The sequence below is a fragment of the Kogia breviceps genome, chromosome 1 (genome assembly GCF_026419965.1).
Source record: "Kogia breviceps isolate mKogBre1 chromosome 1, mKogBre1 haplotype 1, whole genome shotgun sequence".
In the NCBI taxonomy this organism is placed as follows: Eukaryota; Metazoa; Chordata; class Mammalia; order Artiodactyla; family Physeteridae; genus Kogia; species Kogia breviceps.
In genome coordinates, this window is record NC_081310.1 from 196,464,558 (window position 1) to 196,481,469 (window position 16,912).

The window sequence follows — 16,912 nt, forward strand, 5'->3', positions numbered from 1 at the left end:
GGCAGCAACCTAAATGTTTTCATCGACAGATGAATGGATAAAGAAGATGTGGTACCTATATACAACGGAATAGTACTCAGCCATAAAAAAGAATAAAATAGGGCTTCCCTGGTGGCGCAGTGGTTGAGAGTCCGCCTGCTAATGCAGGCGACGCGGGTTCGTGCCCCGGTCCGGGAGGATCCCACGTGCCGCGCAGCGGCTGGGCCCGTGAGCCGTGGCCGCTGAGCCTGGGCATCCGGAGCCTGTGCTCCGCAACGGGAGAGGCCACAACAGTGAGAGGCCCGCGTACAGCAAAAAAAAGAATAAAATAATGCCATTTTCAGCAACATGGATGGACCTAGAGATTGTCATACTGAGTGAAGTAAGTCATACAGAGAAGGACAAATATCATATGATGTCACTTATATGTGGAATCTAAAAAAATGATACAAATGAACTTATTTACAAAACAGAAACTGACTCACAGACTTCGAAAACAAACTTACAGTTACCAAAGGGGAAAGTGGGGTGGGAGGGATAAATTAAGAGTCTGGAATTAACATATACACACTGCTATATATAAAATAGATGATCAACAAGGACCTACTGTACAGCACAGGGAACTCTACTCAATATTCTGTAATAACCTATATGAGAAAAGAATCTGAAAAAGAATGGATATGTGTATATGTATAAATGAATCGCCCTGCTGTACACCTGAAACTAACACAACATTGTAAATCAACTAGACTCCAATATAAAATACAGATTTAATTTAAAATTTAAAAAATACAAGTTATCCTAGTCAGATATAAGAACAGAGTATTAATAAGGAAGAAGGTGTCAGATGTACTGAGAGCCATATTCTGGCACCAGGTGGTGATGTACTGAAGTACACACACTCTCTCTTTTTCCTTCATTCTCCTAAAATGTCCTTCCCTTTATAAGTAGCATTACAAAATCCCTGGTCGTATACACTGGAATGTCCTGAAATTAAATGTCATCCTTCTTTCACCACCCACCTCTTTCCAAATTCACACCAGTCTCCTCCCGACCGCCCGTGGTTTTTCCTGTCCGTGAACATTTTTCACCCTAAAATGCCATGTGTTTCTTATAATAGCGACACTAATGGGTCCGTCCCCACCACAGTTCTATGTCATGTGGATTTCAAAGACACTCAGAGTTACTTTATGACCATCAGATTATTAACGTGTTACTAACTGACATAGTAATTCCATAAAGTAATTAATAATGCTGTCTCCACTGAGGAAACTAAAGCTCAGAAAGGTTATGTCATCAGCCCTAGGATATTACAAGGTCAAAATAAGACCAAAAGTGGAAACAAGGTCTTCTAATTCAGTGCTGTACTTGGAAGGCGATGCTCTCTTATCTTTCCCCATGGCGTGCTCTGAAAGATACAATAAAAACCAAGAGGAGGGCATTGTTTATTTAAATGCTATCTTCTAAAAATAACATCACACATTTAATCCCCAAATGCTCAGTTATCTGAACAATTACGGTGCATTATTTTTTCTTCTTTGGGGAGACCCGACCTGTCTCTAAACATTGGGAACAGTTTTTCCCTTCTTCAGGAGAATTTCTGGTCTTCTTTCTCTGGTTCAATAGAGCCTCTTAACTGCTGTCTCTGCTTCGGGGGCTAAGACACAATTCAGATCATGTCACTTCTCAGCTCAAAACCCTCCAGTGGCATCCTCCATCATTAAGAGTGAAAGCCGAAGTCTTTACCCGGAGGCTTTTTATGATGTGGCCCCTGTTCCATCTCTATCCTCAACCCCAATTACTCTCCCCATTGGTCACTACATTCTAGCTGTGCCCTTGTGTCCCTCAGGCACACACCTGCCCCAGGGTCTTTGTACGTACTCTTCCCTTTGCCTGGAATGTTCTTCCCCACATGCCCATATGACTCACTTACTACCGAGGTCTTGACTCAAATGTCACCACCTCCATGATGCCTTCCGTGACCACTCCATATATCATTTCAACTGCCTTCCTGCCTCCAGCCCAGCATGCTTAAGATCCTGTCCTTGCCTATTTTTTTTTTCCCCTAGCACTTAACACCATCCAACACATTGTACTGATTTATCTTGGGTGTTGTCACGACCCAGTACATCCGTCCAGTGAGCACAGTGGAACAGAAACACACATCTCTGCGTGGGGGTTACTACGTGCAAATGTGACTAAGGCTGTCATAAACTGTGCTCGATCCCTTTTTATACTACTGTTAAGCACTATTACTAAGTCACTTGTGGTTGGAATGACTTTAAAACTCGGAATGCTATTAGTTTCCGGTGAATAATTCCAAGAAACATGGTACTTGGGGAAGAATCAAAATGTTTTCAGAGCAGCACAGAAAGCTGCCTGCTGTGGATCCAGGGGAAAAGACCATCCTGCTGAAGTCATTTTCCTGTTTAGGAAACCACAGCAGACAGCTAAGTGGATATTTGGAGATTTACTGCACTCTGATTCATTCAAAATGAGAATCCACATGATAATATGTTTCTTTAAAGTGTTTTGGAAGAAAGTCATTTCCATTTCAGTTTATATTTTTTTATTTTAAAAAATGTACCATTTCCAAGTTTAGAAGTTACTGTACTCTACCAAAAAGTTTCTTACGGGTTACTCAAAAAGATTTTTAAGAGAAAGAGAGAGGGAGAGAGGTTTAAATGGACACACGTAGCTGGGAAAACTGGACAGCTACATGTAAAAGAATGAAATTAGAACGCTCCCTAACACCATACACAAAAATAAACTCAAAATGGATTAAAGACCTAAATGTAAGTCCGGACACTATAAAACTCAGAGGAAAACATAGGCAGAGCACTCTGACATAAATCGCAGCAAGATCTTTTGTGACCCACGTCCTAGAGAAATGGAAATGAAAACAAAAATAAATGGACACACCTATCCGACTAAATTCAGCATCCACTGGCTGCCTTCCATGGTGTGTCCCTAAGCAAATTATTTAGCCACCCTTTTACCTTATTTTGTGCACGTATCAGAGGTGAAGGGGCCTGTCGCCTTATACGGATACTGACTGTGTGTGCCCCCCTCCACCCCATGAAAGCAACTGCTTTGCCGGTTCAGCCCTGACTCTGCTCCCATCGCATCTTGGCAGCTGCCTCCAGAGCTGAGAGTTGGTGCCAGGGGACTAAAGCTTCCCAGCGCCGTCTTCCTCTTGGCCATAGCGTTCTGGGCCCTATGTTGGGTTTCATTTTGGTCTCACTTGTTCCCTGTTCCCGCTGATCCCAGTCCACAACCCAGAGCTTGCACCACAGCTACAAAAACCAACGCACGGTATTACCGTCAGAACTACTGGTTTTGACGATTCCTGCATGTCTCATGAGATTTGGAGGAAACCAACGAGTGGATGATTGCGAGTCTTCAAGGAAGGTTCTCTCTGATGGCATCTGCATGTATCTTGAGTGCCCTAAAATATCCACCAGGCAACCCTCTGTCTGCTTTATGCCTGTATTCCCAAATGCTCAACACAGTAACTTGCCTATGATACATGTTCAGGAAATAATTACTGAACCAGATTTTTATTGTTGTTGTTGTTGGGGGTAGGGGTTTATGAATTTATTTATTTATTATTTTTGCTGTGTTGGGTCTTCGTTTCTGTGCGAGGGCTTTCTCTAGTTGTGGCAAGCGGGAGTCACTCTTCATCGCGGTGCGCGGGCCTCTCACTATCGCGGCCTCTCTTGTTGCGGAGCACAGGCTCCAGGCGCGCAGGCTCAGAGTTGTGGCTCACGGGCCCAGTTGCTCCGCGGCAGGTGGGATCCTCCCAGACCAGGGCTCGAACCCGTGTCCCCTGCATTAGCAGGCAGACTCTCAACCACTGAGCCACCGGGGAAGCCCCTGAACCAGATTTTTGTTGGATGAATTTTTCAACATTAAATATCATAAGAGATATTTATCTGCCTATACAGAGAGAGTCTAATCATCTTTTAACACTGAGCTTTTTGAAAGAAAAACACCATGCATTTAGGCAAAAGGCCGTATGTATAGAGCTAAATTATTTAAAATAATTTAAAATGCATGGAGCATGGCCCCTGTAACACCAGAAGAACATGAAGAACCAGATGAAAAAAAGGCTAACTTCACATACACAGGAAACCTTCACTTTTTATCCCTGCATTTCAAAACTTGGTTACCAATAAACTGTGGTATATTTAAACAGTGGAACTCTACCAGCAGTAACAGCAATAAATACTGCAACATGGACGTATTTCAAAAACATTGGGCTGCGTGAAAGAGGCTTTACACAAAAGAATACAATGATATGGTTCCATTTATACGGAGTTCCAGAACAGGCCAAACCAACCAACGGTGGAAAAACGTGAGAATACCAGTTGTGTCAGAGGCCGGAGCAGGAGGTAACGGGTAGGCATCTGAGGGAACATTATGAGGTTATGGTAAATGTACATTTACCATAACAAACTGGTACATTTTGTTAGGGGTCTGCATTAACAAGTGCATAACATACATCTGTCAAAACTTACCCAGTGGTACACTTAAGATTCGTGCATTTTATTGCATGTGAATTTTACCTTAAAAGAAATAAAGAGAGAAATGTAACCATACATGAAAATTGAACTCTAGTTAATGATGGACATGCTGAAGAGTTCAGGGGCGAGGTATACTGATGGCTGCAAGTTATTGTGAAGTACCTCAAAAAGTAAGATTCATGTGCGAAAGGAAAGGATATGTGGAAACGTTCATGGATTTGCTCATTTCTGTAAAATAAACATAGGAAGGATAAATCAGAAACAAATGAGACTGGTTACCTGCAGGGCGTAGATGGAATTCAGTGGAAAGAGCGTGTATTTCTACGCAGCTCTGACTTTAGAATCACAGCAAAGTTTCCCATTATTGCCCCTGCCAAATAATAAATATAAATATTTAAAATCAATCGGACCGGAAGCCCGACAAGTAAATATTTTAAAAAGTAAAAAATTGGGCTTCCCTGGTGGCGCAGTGGTTGAGAATCCACCTGCCAATGCAGGGGACGCGGGTTCGTGCCCCGGTCCGGGAAGATCCCACATGCCGCGGAGCGGCTGGGCCCGTGAGCCGTGGCCGCTGAGCCTGCACGTCCGGAGCCTGTGCTCCGCAGCGGGAGAGGCCACGACAGTGACAGGCCCACGTACCGCAAAAAAAAAAATAAATAAAAAGTAAAAAATAAAATAAAATCAATCAAGATGTGGAGGAAACCCCAAATGGAATACAAACAGTAACAAGTGAGCCTAATCATACTCGAAATGAATAACACAATCACACTGCAGAGGGTGGTGAAGAAAAGAACTAAACTCAGGAACTTTGAGAAAGAGTATTTGGTCTATAAGCTAGAATGCTAAAGACAAAGAGAAGTGTATACAGATATGGTACGTGGGTTAGTAAATGTGTTTCTCATGGAGGTATGGATTAGCAATTCCAAAACTACTTTATGTGTATGCTAGGACTGAATGAATAAGTAAATATATTGCAGTTAAGGAGAACCAATTTTTTCACTGCTGGAGAGAGAAATTACTAATACAGAGGAAGTCCAGAATGAACCTATGGTGCTGAATTGGACTAAAGGCATCAGTATGAATTCATGAATATGAATATATGCACATGTATAAATGAATGAATGAATATGAATATATATGAATATATGAATATATATATGAATATATATATGAATGAATATAAATGAATATATGAATGAATATATGAATATATGCACATGTATATATAAATGAATGAATATATGCACATGTATACTCACAGAGATGGATAAATACAGAAATGTAGATGCACTTGTAGATATGTATAGGTGTTAATCTACATAGATGTCCTAGCTGCATCTGCTGAGACGGCCTGAAGGCAATGACACCCCCATAACAGTAAGCACACTTAGTGCCCAGATCTTGCTTTCTTTTTTTTAATTTTTATTTTTTATTTTTTTTTTGGTGGTACGTGGGCCTCTCACTGTTGCGGCCTCTCCCGTTGCGGAGCACAGGCTCCGGACGCGCAGGCTCAGTGGCCACGACTCACGGGCCTAGCTGCTCCGCGGCACGTGGGATCCTCCCGGACCGGGGCACGAACCCGCGTCCCCTGCATCGGCAGGCGGATTCTCAACCACTGCGCCACTAGGGAAGCCCCCCAGATCTTGCTTTCTAAACACCATTCTCCCATGAAAGAAGCCAAAGCTCCTTAGAAAAAGGAGGGAAAATACAAAGTGAGCTTGCAACATCTTGCAGTGCCAGAAAGTCAGAAAATGCTCCCCCAAATGCCGGGTCATGTTAAAAGGAGTTAATCCAAAAGGAGCAGCCAATGATCAAACGGAGACAACTTGAGCCACAAAATAAATAATTATAATACTGGATTAGAACCCAAAGAATAAAATAAATATCCCTGACTCCATCCTGATATAAGTAAAAATTGAATAAATAAATAAGTGGGGAAGAAGGGCCATCTCTTCCTCACAGTTCAGTTCCAGCAAATGGGATTTCCCTGGTGGTCCAGTGGGTAAGACTCCACTCTCCCAATGCAGGGGGCCCGGGTTCAATTGGGGAACTAGATCCTGCACGCGTGCCTCAACTAAGAGCCTGCATGCCGCAACGAAGATCCCACATGCTGCAGCTAAGACCTGGCGCGGCCAAGTAAATAAATATTTTTTTAAAACTCCAGCAAATGATGAAGGACATAGAAAATTGCCACTTGAGAACTACAGAATAACTGCTGCAGGCAAAGTCCTGCAATGCAACGAGTAGGTGAACATTTAAGGAGAGGCAGGATATTTGCATGGTCTCAAAGTAGCTCCTCCAAAATACTTATTATTTACAAAGTGAAAAATAGTAACTTTACAGTGGAGAGACCTGGCAGACAGCCTCTTACCAAGTGATAAAAGATAGCATCAGTAATCAATCATTAGAGAATGTGCCATGACGTACCCTCCCACCAAATACAATGAGCCGAGAAAGGTATCATCACTCCTGTATCATCACATTCTTGTAAAAAGTGCACAGTCTCCGTCTAACCATGAGAAAACTTCAGACGCAACCAAACCGAGGGATGTTTAACAAAGTAAATGGCCAGTGCGCTTCAAAAGAGTCAAGGTTATTCAAGACAAAAACTGAGGAACTATCATAATCGGGGGAGGCCAAGGAGACACAGCAACTAAATGCAGTGTGGGCTGCTGGCTGGACTTTGCACCAGAAAAAGGACATCAGTGGGAAAGTTGATGACATTCAAATAAGATCTTGTAGATTCATGAATAAATAGTGTTATGTTAATTTTCATAATTTTCAAGGCTTTGATCCTTGTATTATGGTTTTGCAAGATTCTAACACTAGGGCAAGCTGGTGAAGGGTATTTGGGAACTGTATTATTTTTGTAATGTTTATTAAGTCTAACATTATTTCAGAATAAAAAGTAAAAAAAGAAAAAGATGGCTTGATGAATGAATAGATGGTTATATGACAAATAAATATACGAAAATGCTAACTGTAGACTCTAAGTGATGGGCATGGGGGTGATCACTGTACAGTTTTCTCAACTTTTCTGTATATTTGAAACTCGTAAAAGTAAAATGTTGGAAACATCCGATTTTTAATAAACTAAATTTAACTTTGATTTAAGTTTAAATGTATCTGTTCCTAACTGAACATGAAGAGCTTGGTAGTCAGTAATTTGACCCGAGTAAAGTGAAATAAGATGACTTTTGCTGATCAGGATGGCACAGGGCAGGAGACCCACCTTCTGCAGTTAGGAATCAAACGATGTAATCTCAACAACAAAGGATCAAGTAAACAAGAGCAAGAGAAAAACACCCAAAACCTTAAAAGTAAAAATGGACTTATTAACAAGAGAGCCTTGCCTACATTTTTAGGTTCGTAGACTCCTCTTGTTCTAGATGTCCCTTAGTAGAGACACGGTCTCATTAAGAATCTCATATGCTCTATCTCCTAGTCAAGGCCTATCCATGTGAGCACAGATCAACCCTATCAAGCTACTGATTAGAAGACGGGGAAGGTGGTAGAGTCAGCTAAGCCAGGGCTGGTGGAAGTTGGTACAGTTGCCTTGTTTAATGTTATTTAATTGTTAAATAAACTGGTTCAGTGAATCAGCCCCACAGTAAAATGATGTAACAAGCAATTAATCTGCATGGGTAACCTTTGGGGTTCTGTATGACTGTAACCCACATATTTATCACTGAATGCGGGAAACAGTGGAGTTGTAATGAAATACACACGTGTTCCTTGGAGACCGAGAATCAAGCGATGGTGAAGGGAAAAACATGATCTTCATACTCTAAAGATTCACAGATCAGGAAACGTCCTGTGAGATAATTCAGAAAGCTTCTGGTTCCCAGTATAGAACAGGAAACGCTAAAGGTCCAATTCAGCCCTACGAGGATAATTCCAAAACCTCTTCTTCCTGGGAACTCAGAAAGGAATCAGACCCAGAAGGTGGAGACTTCATCGGCTGGTAAACGTATCTGGTTCTACAAGTTAATTGTGATCGCTTGAAAACTTTGTAATACACAAATCCGTTTCGAAGCAGGATGGAAGTAAAAGACACTTTCCCAGTGACGAATGGTTGTCTTTGAACGTGCATAGTATAAAACTTGGATGTCTCAGTCTAGAACCAGCAGACCACATGTGTAGAGAAGGAAATGTGGTCCATGATGATAACCCTTTGAGCTCCAGTGTTGGTGACAATTTCCCTAAACCCTCCTCGTCCTTTTCCAGCACACATAGGAATCTTTCTTACACATGATTTCATATGTGAAAGGAATATTTAGTGTTTCCAATGGAATCCGAGGAAGTTAACAGTTCTAACTAAAAATTTTTAAATACAATAATACCAAATATTCATTAAATACAATGTACCAGGCCCTATGCTCAGAAGTTATTTGTATTAACTCATTTAATAATAATAATTTCTGGGCTTCCCTGGTGGCGCAGTGCTTGAGAGTCCGCCTGCCGATGCAGGGGACACGGGTTCGTGCCCCGGTCCGGGAGGATCCCACATGCCACAGAGCGGCTGGGCCCGTGAGCCATGGCGGCTGAGCCTGCGCGTCCGGAGCCTGTGCTCCGCAACCGGAGAGGCCACAGCAGTGAGAGGCCCGCATACCACACACACACACACAATAATAATAATAATAATAATAATAATAATAATAATAATAATTTCTTCCCCGAGTGCTAACTGGACCTCAGCAGGACACAGCACTGACCTGTCGTTTATTGGCAATTCTAGGAGATAGGGTAATGACCACTGAGCATAGCCTTTGAACCTCCTCCATAGCTTGCTTGCTTGCTTGTTTTTTTTTCTCATACGCACTGAAGGTTTGCCAAGGGTTGAATCGAAAATGATTCCAGCTGCATTTCTTTCAAAATTGCCAAGTAGGGCCAGTGCTGCCGCTATTTCATTTCTAAATCAACACGGTGCGCTCCGACCACACACCTCCCTCTGATCTGCAAACCACATGCATTTATAGAGAAAAGTCATTTTGTGACAAAGCTTTACTCAAACCTGGAAAAGAATAGGAGACATCACAGATACGCAGATTCACTCAGAGATTCTGCAATAAGAATCTGATGTGTTGGGCTTCCCTGGTGACACAGTGGTTGGGAGTCCGCCTGCCGATGCAGGGGACACGGGTTCGTGCCCCGGTCCGGGAGGATCCCACATGCCGCGGAGCGGCTGGGCCCGTGAGCCGTGGCCGCTGAGCCTGCGCGTCCGGAGCCTGTGCTCCGCAACTGGAGAGGCCACAACAGTGAGAGGCCCGCGCCGCAAAAAAAAAAAAAAAAAAAAAAAAAAAAAGAATCTGATGTGTTAAAAAAGCAATCAAAGCAAACTCCATGCTCATGGGTATTCCATAGATATACTTCTTTTAAAAAAAGGAGGGGAGGGCTTCCCTGGTGGCGCAGTGGTTGAGAATCCGCCTGCCGATGCAGGGGACACGGGTTCGTGCCCCGGTCTGGGAAGATCCCACATGCCGCAGAGCGGCTGGGCCTGTGAGCCATGGCCGCTGAGCCTGTGCGTCCGGAGCCTGCGCCCCGCAATGGGAGAGGCCACAACAGTGAGAGGCCTGCGTATCACAAAAAAAAAAAAAAAAAAGGAGGGGAGATGAACATTAATCCCTTCAGATCATTTTTTTCAAAGGCCAGTGAACACTAATTCTTTTTCTGAATTAGGACATTAAATAAGCACATTTGTTGGGATTGACCTATTGACACCACTATATATAAAACAGATAACCAACAAAGACCTACTGTATAGCACACCCACTGAGTATAGAACTCTACTCAGTACTCTATAATTACCTATATGGGAAAGGAATCTGATAAAGAACAGATATATTTATAACTAAATCACTCTGCTGTACACCTGAAACTAACACAACGCTGCAAATCAACTGTACTCCAATATAGAATAAAAAACGTTTTTAAAAAGCACATTTGGTTTGATAGATCTGACACGCAATTTCTCATTGTGTTTTTCTTATTAAACTTTAAAAAATGATTCTGTTTTTAAAGATGCATTGGAGTCAGTGGTGTTCCTAAAGCTGGACCACACTGTGAGGACTAAAAGCAAATTAACATGCCACCTGTAATACAGGCTTGTGTAGGTACGTCGTCTGTAAGAAAATGACCCAGTTCTCCCCCAGTGGTAAAGCAAGTCTCTGAGTACATCACTCCCTTCCTCACTCTGCTGTCCCCCCAGCCAGCCCCGCTCCCACTGGTAGAGCAAACCGCCTCGTGGATTCAGGAGAAAGAAGATTGCTTAACAGAGCTCGATATATCAACTTGACATTTGGACTGTTAAAACTCCCTGCCTCTGTTTCCAGTTGTAAGACTTAAACGTGGACTTTGCGGGGACTTCCCTGGTGGTCCAGCGGCTAAGACTCCACGCTCCCGATGCAGGGGACCGGGGTTCGATCCCTGGTCAGATCCCGCACGCCACAACTAAAAAGATCCCGCATGCAGCTAAGACCCCGCGCAGCCAAATCAGTCAAAAACTACAATTAAAACAAGCAAATAACAATCATGGACTTTCATGCGAGGGACAAGGAGGCAATGTTCGTGCCCACGCACGGAGGACGACCGTGTCCCTTCCAGGAGCCGTCTCGGAGCTTATGCTGTTCTTCCTCCAGAGCTGACGCTGCCCTACTGTTTCGGTGGCTACAGCCTCACCCCTAATGCATCAGAGCCCCTCTTTGTGGATCAAGACTTCAAGGCTCATCTTGGCTCCTTTCTAACTCTAAACGTACCTATACATTATCCTCGCCTTACAGGGATCTGTGTTTCTGATTCTAGTTGCCATATATCCCCTGCTGGGGTTTTGTAGGTTTTTTTTTTTTTGTGGTACGCGGGCCTCTCACTGTTGTGGCCTCTCCCGTTGCGGAGCAGAGGCTTCAGACGCGCAGGCTCAGTAGTTGTGGCTCACGGGCCCAGCCGCTCCGCGGCACGTGGGATCTTCCCGGACCGGGGCACGAACCCGCGTCCCCTGGCTCGGCAGGCGGACTCTCAACCACTGCGCCACCAGGAAAGCCCCCCTGCTGGTTTTAATTTCTTCAAGTTCTCCCTCCACGGCTCTTTCCCTCGCCTACAATTAAGCTCCAACACTCAGCCCCTGAAGAAAGAAAACTTTACTTTTTGCAGATTGTGCCCAGATCACTGTGTTCTATCTCCTGGCACTAATTTCAGCTCCAACCTAGTTGTTGAATTCACCTGCTTCTCTTTACCTTCATTGCCAGGATGCTGGTCCAAGCTATCATTAGCTCTCACCTGGACTCTTGATTTCAAAATGAAAAACTGATTGCATTCCACCCTCCACACATCAGCAGTCTCCTGATTGTTCTGACTCAGAGCCTCCCTATCATTTAAAAGACCCAGCAGGGACTCCGGTCACACCCCTGGGCTCTTTCCACCCTCTTTCCACGTTGCCCGGGATATTCTGCTCCGCGCCCCTACCCCCAACTATTTTACTCCTATTCATCCTTCAGGTCTGAGCTCAAACCTCCTCAGGACCCTTCTTTGACCCCAGATGAGGTCATGTTCCGTGCGGGGCACCGTGTTTCCTCCCGCCAAAGCCTGACTCAGTTTGTGACGTTCACTTACTTTGGGTCACTATTTGATCAGTGTCTCTCTCCCACGAGACCCTAAGATCCACAAGCACAAAGCTTATGTGACCTTACTCACATTCGTGTCTGCACTGAATGATACAGGTCCCGGCCCTTCTCAGGAACTCAGTAAATATTCACTTTTGTCAAATGTCAACCTTCCAGAAAGAGAAGTCCGGACTTACAGTCCCTGCTCCTGATTCCCATTCTCTGCTCTTCACAACACCCCTTCCAGTCACACCATGACTTCCTAATGGTCCCTCTTCCCTGCCTTCAAGACACCAGGCTCTCCACGTCCTCCTGACTTCCGAGATAGATTTCTGCCCTCCTTATCTCTATGGACTCTTTCCCTGTCTCCTCTCTGCTTCCTCCTTAAATGCTGATTTCCCATCAGAGCCTGACCTTTTTGCTCTTATCTATTCCCATTCTACACCACTGATTCATTAACCTTTGGATACCTCTCAGACTCTGATCAAAGTTATGGACACACTCCACCCAGCACGCCACGTGGAAACTTATAGAAAACATTGCTTATAATTTCTGCTGGTTATAGAGACTTGAATCCTAATCACTGAATCACTGTGGATCCCAGTTAAGGACCCCATTCCACATGCTCTCCTGACACCATCTCCAACTTCTAACCACTACCTTTGTCTGCTGGATCTCTTTCCAGCTCCGAATTCTCTTGAAATCAAGCCCTGACTTCAGCTGGCTCTTTCTATCACTTCCTAAGTGTCCTAAAAGCACCGTCAACAAGGAAACTCATTTCCTCAAACCTGCTACTTTTTCCTGCTTTTCCCATCTCAAGCAGTTGCCCCAAGCTAGATATCTTTCTGATTTTAAAGAATATCTTTTTTTCATCCGTGGCGTTTTTACAAAACCAGCCAGGATTCTTCCCAGGAAAAAAAAAAAAAGAAACATTAATTTTCTCAATCCAATTTTCTTGTGGTTGTTGTTTGTTTGTTTGTTTTTAACTGAAGTATAGTTGACTTACCACGTTGTATTAGTTTCAGGTGTCAATCCAATTTTCAAACAGTTTTTCAAAATGCATTCAACCTCCTTCCTGAAAACAAGCCAATTCCAAAACAGACTGATGAATAAATTAAACATAAACATACAAAGAAAGGAATGATGAAATCATATTAACAGACCTCACCCACCCCTCGACACCGCCAAGAATATAAAAAAGTGCTAAGGAACAATTGAAAAAGAAGACAGTGTCCTGGGCGTGAAATAGGGTAAAAAACAAATACCTCGAATGTGGCCCGCATCCCGATCACAGCGCCTCTGGAAGCTCTCTTATTTTATGAGCCACCCTAATAACACAATTATGCTCCAAAACATCTTGGCCGGCCTCCTCCCTGACCCCTTATTTTGTCAAACTAACCCTCAGTCCTGCTGTGATCATTCCACCAAGCATGTGTCTCCACTCTGTTCTGACTTCAAATTCTTCTCAAGGCCCAGGACAAATGATTCATGTATGGGCAGTCCATCACCATCCAATGACCCCTCTCTGTCTAAAGCAGAACCTAAGCTCCACCTTCTCAAAAAAGCCTTCCCTGATTCAATTACGTCAGCAAGTGCTTACCAAGCCCTGTTATGTGTACAGAGCTGGGTCCCGTGGAAGGATTGGTGGGGAGGTGGGGGCGGGGGAGGGGGAGCTGCTGAATGTACTAGAACAGAGAGGAGATAGAACGATGAAAATAACGTAGCCTCCAACTCAAGGTGTCTATCATCCAGTAGAACAATTTTTCGGAAACAATACTAAAGCCAAGTGAAGTGCTAGGCCGAAAGGCACGGACATTAGGGTCCAAGCAGAGGCAAAAATAATCTCTCCTTTCTCTGAAATTGCATCTTATTTGTACTCCTTTGTGGTTCTATGATTCTTATGTGTTAAATATCCACAACTGGCTCAGAAAGCTTTCTGAGGGTAAGAACTACATTTTTCCTGTCTCTAAAGAAATCTCAAGAACTGGCCTTTGATCGGAGGAGAGGTGAGAGGGAGACAAAAGACATGAGAGGTCACCCCATTCAAAGGACAAGAGCTAATAAAGGGAGCTCATCTCCTACTTATCATGAAGCAGTAGCAAATAATAACCAAGCCTGAAATGAACCACAACCTTTATTTCTCAAGGAGTGCATCATTTACACACCAAGGGACATGCATCAGAATTGTCAACAACAATTGTCATTGTCAATTACGTTGGCCTCAAAGCGTCCTCAGTTGAAAGTCAAGAGAAAATATGTCTTCCAAGATCTCTTAGTAGTGACTGAGAGCTCCGTTTGAAGAAAAATGAATCAAAGTATCCGTGTTTAAACCCCACCGTTATTATCCCATGAAGGTGATAGCAATAGTCTAAAGCAAAGCAAGCCAGGTCAAGTTGAAGCAGAAGCTGCTCTGGGCAGCCGACGTGGTACATGTCCAGCTGGTACAGTAGGTGGTTTGCTGTGGCCTATGAGTCACTCGGAAAGTGCAGTTCTCCACCAGGACTGTAGGCTCTAAGATCCGGTATTTGCTTTTAGACCGTGGGAGCAAAGACTAATACGGAAAATACAGCAGAACAGCTGGGAAACAAGTTCCCTTCTGACTGCACAGAAAGCGCTACTGCAAAGTCATTTTCCATCCTAGAGACAGGGGTCCAAGAGGATGTGTGCTTTCCTGTCCTTCAAATTCATTTCTTTTGCCTCACTTATAGCTTTACACTCCCCACCCCCCCGCCCCTTAAAATGATACCAAGCTTCGGCTCTGCTTGGTAACACGAAGCATGGCAAAAATATATCATTGGACAAGCAGCTAAAATGTTTTTCCTTTTAGTGTTTTTCTTTTCTCCTCTCAAACACTGCCTAGTCAGCAATTTTGAGATGCCAGATATATGTCAGTGTTAGCTTGTAGGGTGCCATGATTTTACCTCTTCCTACCAAGACAATTTTCTAATTTCATATGATCCTTGTCATTCGTGTGACCGAAATGAATATTTGGACCTCATCAAACACTACTGGACAGAGAATTCTAGGAGCCTATGAGAATGCAAATTAACACTCACCCCTTCTCCTGATTTCAAGAGAGGGTGAACAACCTTCTGAAGGTGATTGATGGTCAGGAAACCATCAATTCTCTTGGAAAACCACTTGGATTCCAGCAAAATCCCTGAACAATTGGAGTAAAACAGCTGTCGGAAGAACTCACGTGTTTTAGGAACTATGGCTTATTGTTCAGTGCTTAGAATTAAAAGTATTTTTTTGACCAGGCAATTTAGCCCAGTGATAAATCCATTTCTCTGGATACAATGATCTAGCAACACATTTTCCTTTATTAACATTCGTTTTTGTGCCATGCTCAGCCCTGCAGTTTCAGTAACACTTTTCCTGACCTGGTTCTTCCTGTGAGATGTTAGTTATGAACAATAGGTATTGGGGTGTTCCTATGGAAAGGATGCTATCTTTTTAAAAATTAATTTATATTTATTCTTTTTTTTTTTTTTTGGCTGCGTTGGGTTTTTACTGCTGTGTGTGAGCTTTCTCTAGTTGATGTGAGTGGGGTCTACTCTTCGTTGCAGTGCACGGGCTTCTCACTGTGGTGGCTTCTCTTGTTGTGGATCACGGGCTCTAGGCGCGCAGGCTTCAGTAGTTGTGGCATGTGGGCTCTAGAGCGCAGGCTCAGTAGTTGTGGCTCAAGGGCTCTAGCGCGCAGGCTCAGTAGTTGTGGCTCAAGGGCTCTAGAGCGCAGGCTCAGTAGTTGTGACGCACGGGCTTAGTTGCTCGGCGGCACGTGGGATCTTCCCGGACCAGGGCTCGAACCCATGTCCCCTGCATTGGCAGGCCGATTCTTAACTACTGTGCTACCAGGGAAGCCCCTGTATGTTTCTTTACTGCACATACAGATGAAAGAAAATTGCCCTCTTCGACGTATTACTTTAGAATTCAAAAACATGCTGGAGGGCTTCCCTGGTGGCGCAGTGGTTGAGAGTCCGCCTGCCGACGCAGGGGACACGGGTTCGTGCCCCGGTCTGGGAAGATCCCACATGCCGCGGAGCAGCTGGGCCCGTGAGCCATGGCCGCCGAGCCTGCGCGTCCGGAGCCTGTGCTCCGCAACGGGAGAGGCCACAACAGTGAGAGGCCCGCGTACCGCAAAAACAAACAAACAAACAAAAAACATGCTGGATAACCAATAGGCATCTCACGTTTATGGAAGCTGAGGTCCTAGCCTGTCTCCCCAAAATTACTCTCCCACAGTCTCCCCATTTCCTTATTGGCAACTCCATCCTCTGGCCACCCAGGCCAAACCCCTGGGAATCATCGCTTTCCGTGATATCTCACACCCGATCCAGCAGCAAACCCTCTTGGCCCTTCCTTCAAAATAGACCTAGCATGCCCACCAGTAACACTCTGGGTCAAATCACTTCCATCTTCTGCCTGGATTATCGCCAAACCTCTCAACGAGGCTTTCTGCTTTCTGTCCTGCTCTCTTGGGTCAATTCTCGAGATATAGTTCAGAGGGATCCTTTTCACGTGTAAGCTGGACTTACACCCCTCCTCTGCTCAGACCCCGCAACGGCCCCCTTCTCACGCAGAAGAAAATTGAAGTCCCCAGTTCCTCCTGCTGTCTCCCCAGCTCTCTCTGCTGCCACCCACCAGCCTTCTTGCTGGTCCTTGAAAACGCCAGCGCCAGCTCTGCACTGCTGAGCCCTCTGTCTGGAATGTTCTTCCCCAAGCATCCTCCTAGCTCACTCCCTCACCTCCTGCAGGCTCAGATGCCACCTCCATGAAGCCCTCCCTACTAACCTATTAAAAACCGAAACA

At 44.3% G+C, this 16,912-nt stretch overlaps 1 long non-coding RNA gene across 2 annotated transcripts; it reads right to left on the minus strand.

Moving 5' to 3' along the window:
- Positions 1 to 786: 786 nt before the first annotated feature.
- Positions 787 to 13,550, minus strand: LOC131750175 (uncharacterized). Of its 2 annotated transcripts, none has more exons than XR_010838238.1 (4): positions 13,366 to 13,550; positions 13,107 to 13,175; positions 4,785 to 4,875; positions 787 to 1,387 (listed from the first exon to the last, which is right to left on the minus strand). It is a non-coding gene; the product is annotated as an uncharacterized lncRNA (long non-coding RNA). The 2 variants fall into 2 exon arrangements; XR_010838236.1 differs by lacking the exon at positions 787 to 1,387 and adding an exon at positions 4,499 to 4,547.
- Between the last annotated feature and the right edge of the window lie 3,362 nt (positions 13,551 to 16,912).